A 3,574-nucleotide genomic window follows, 5' to 3' on the forward strand; every position below is an offset into this window, starting at 1 on the left:
ATTACAAACAAAAACACCATTCTTTGATTTATAAAAGCAAAACGAACATGAACAATGTACAACCACAAAAGCACAAAACAATATAAAATAAAACTGATAGAGTGGTAATAAATGAAATGGTATCATTTTAATGCAAAATTAAATGGTAGACAACACTGGAGGAAAGTGTGATACCATTCAAACATGGTTTACTACCTCAATTTTTTCGGCATTTGGACCATCCTCTTTAACCTCAAAGGTGACCTCTTTTCGACCTGTTGACTTGATGCATAGAGCCCATTTGTCAAACTTGGTGTATTAATTCTTACCTTATTGGCATTAGCTTTCAACTTTAGGTATGATGTCAAGCCTAGTGTTTTTTAATCACTTATACTATGGTAAATAACTAATATCATCGATAAAAATGACTAAAAAGACTAAATGAACAAAATTAGGAATTTAGGACAAAACAAAATCCTTATCTTACAATAAAAAATGAACTTAAGTAACTTACGTGACATCTAGACCAACTTCAAGTGCGATTATCAGCTAAAAGACCGTGATGCAAACTATTAAGAACAAAGGCTTAAAAAGAAAACAACATAAAACCTCATAAATCCTCCTCTTTCTCGTCATTGGGATCGATTCTTTGTGGGTGGCGGGCCCGCTTTATTGCTTCTATTCTCCTCTTCCCTCTTTTCAGTCGTCTTCTTTATTTCTCCTAGCTTGGGGAAAAATCAAGTGATATTGACACCACTGACTGGTGCGTCTTTTTGGCACAATCTACCAGTAAATTTAGCAGTGGAGATAGCGTGAAACATGCCTCTTGCAGATCTTTTACAAGTTAGCATCTCTTATAATGAATAATCAAGATCGTTTGTAATAAAAGGTCACTACAAATATATGCTTCTGTTGAACTTTGTGATAATCTAATCAACTGTTTTAGCTATTTGGAAAAATTATAAATATTTAAAGAATTAAGAGTCTACTTGAAATAGGAGTAAAAGCAGTGGTGAAGCTTGACCCGAATGACGAGTGGGGGGGGGGGGGGTCGAAAACGAATATACCAAAAAATTTCTATACGAAAACTACATATATAACACTACTGAGCGAAAAGTTCGGGGGGTTGGGCGCCCCTTCTATACTTCGCCACTGAGTAAAAGTCTCCAGGTTTAGGAAAAAGGGCAAATAAATCATTTTAGTTTTTGCCAACAGCTTTATATGAAACTGGTTATCCAAAACTAATTATTTGACACCCTAAGTAATCAAATAATGAGAAGCAAAGTCTGTTTATCCAAATACTAAAACATGTTATATTGATCTCAAGTCACATTTATAGGTTAATTAGTGTTAAAACACAAGTTACCCGATCTGTGTCAGAATGCTAAATAACAATACCTTTTAAAACATGCTAAAATGGTTGCATAACAACTTCAAAATGGACCAACGTAAGAAGTTTAAATAAACAATATTTTTTTGACTTTTAATAAATCTAGATATCGAAATGGATCAAGCCATCAAGGTGAGCTAAAGCAAAGACATTTGTTGTCCAAAACTTTGACATTTTATAAAATAAGTGTAAAAAATATGATTCAACATAAATATCACTTTGAACAAAGTCAACAAACGATATCATTAGGTTCTACGCTAAAAGTATTATCAACCGATTTGACCCGTGTCATTTCTTTTGATGTTTTTTTTGTTTAAAAAGTCATACACAAGTTCTGACAAACCTAGCTTGAATGCATGGCTGGCATTACTATACTATCATTAATAAAAAAAAATGTAGGTCATCAAGTGAAAGCGATTAGATTCCCATGGCAGAGGTCGTTTGAACCTGCAAATGACATGAAAAGGACTGAGTAAATTACATGATAATAATTACAGGTGATGATTGTAACCCGATTATTGCAGTTATACTTTTTACCAACGGGTCAAATGAGAAAAAAAAAACTTAATAAAGTGGTTAAAACAGAACAGGTGGAATGGGTTGGCCCAACCCAGGCTGGCCAAAGTGTACTTAAAACACATAAAACATCCAAAATCATTTTATTTTGTATATTACTTTAACAATGTAATAACATAGCTTTTAATATATATCAAACTCACGAAAATAAGAAAAGACAAGGTGTTTAGGTTGGCACAGCCCAACCTAACCTAGTTTAACATGTACTAAAATTTGTCTGTCTTGACCACTTATCCAACCAGATGGATATGCCCATGCAAAAGTCCATGAATCAAAGCATACACCTCAAAGCAATCCTTCTAAATGATCAATTTTAGAAACAGGTAATAAATCAAAGCATACACCTCAAAGTAATCCTTCTGAATGATTATAAAAAAAATTACGATCAAAACAAAAGTAGTACAAAATTACAAAAAAAAAAAACAAAAAAAACCTTACAGTTCTTTGCGCATTGAACTTCACCCAATCAGCAAAATCCACAACAGCTGAGTACTCCAATCTGAAAAAATCATTATATACAATGTATGTAAGTCAATGCAATAGATTTCTATGGGATCATATGATTTTAACCATGATAATTCTCCAACAGATAGATATCTGACCTTGTTTTCAAACTCCATCCGGTAGGTTTTGGATTGTCAGATAGAAACGAAACATGATGAATTCTCTGAAATACAGTTGAATACAGAACAAAGACCGCGGTGAGTAGCTATATCTGCAAAACAAACGGTGAATTACAATTTGTTGATGACAAGGATGACAATAGGAGGTGCCAGCAAGATTAGTGTACCTAATAAAGGCATGACGAAGTCACTTAGTGATTTCAGTCAGCAAGTTGCAACTGTAAACCGGCTGTAACATCCACCAATTAAATACTCAATTATGCGTGATGTTCATCATCACATATCAATGAAAGCATCGCGATATTTGGAGAATAAGAGTCGAAGCGGAAGAAGTAAAAGGAAAAAGTTACCGTTCAGTTTTGGGGAGGCTGATGAGGTTGCTCGATGTTTCGGATCGGACATGGTGAAAGCATCGAACTTAACTGCACACCTGTGAAAGAAAGAGATCAAAAGGTTCAGTCATATATCATGTACACCTACAAAATCGTGAGGGAATTATGGTTTCTGATGTTGCTAAGTCGAGAGAAAGCACCAGTGGGGGGATTTCTAGGGAAGGAGATGGGTGATTTAAGAGAAAAAGAAAACCGTCCGCTAACTGCTTTGGAATAGGAGAGAAGGTGTGGAACTGCCGTTATGGGTTTTTTTTATTGAGTTTAACTGTTTATTTAAGAAATGCAAACTGGTATGCTAGAAAAAACGCCAAATGGACCCATAAAAAAAAAGACATAACCACCACAAAAGTGGAGATCATGGGCAGAATAATATGGAGCAAAACTACCACTTGAGAAACTGCCTTGAACCGCCATAAGAGTGGTTTTTTTGTGAGTTTAAAGGGCTAAGATTTAATCTCAGCCAAATCTAATGGTGGATATTAATTTAAGAGTTAGTTAGACTTAATGGGCACCATGTATATATATAATATATAATTTTATTTTTTTTATTATAAACCAAATTTAAATAAGATTCATCAAAATCAATCAGTTACCATGTTAGGTAACTGATTTCC

At 34.2% G+C, this 3,574-nt stretch overlaps 1 long non-coding RNA gene across 1 annotated transcript; it reads right to left on the reverse strand.

Annotated features, from left to right (window-relative positions):
- Positions 1–1,156: 1,156 nt before the first annotated feature.
- LOC110922931 lies at positions 1,157–3,253 on the reverse strand. The gene is made up of 6 exons (XR_004886444.1): positions 3,101–3,253; positions 2,919–2,998; positions 2,736–2,797; positions 2,548–2,660; positions 2,384–2,444; positions 1,157–1,816 (listed from the first exon to the last, which is right to left on the reverse strand). It is a non-coding gene; the product is annotated as an uncharacterized LOC110922931 (long non-coding RNA).
- Positions 3,254–3,574: the final 321 nt, after the last annotated feature.

This window comes from Helianthus annuus, chromosome 17, assembly GCF_002127325.2.
Source record: "Helianthus annuus cultivar XRQ/B chromosome 17, HanXRQr2.0-SUNRISE, whole genome shotgun sequence".
Classification (NCBI taxonomy): Eukaryota; Viridiplantae; Streptophyta; class Magnoliopsida; order Asterales; family Asteraceae; genus Helianthus; species Helianthus annuus.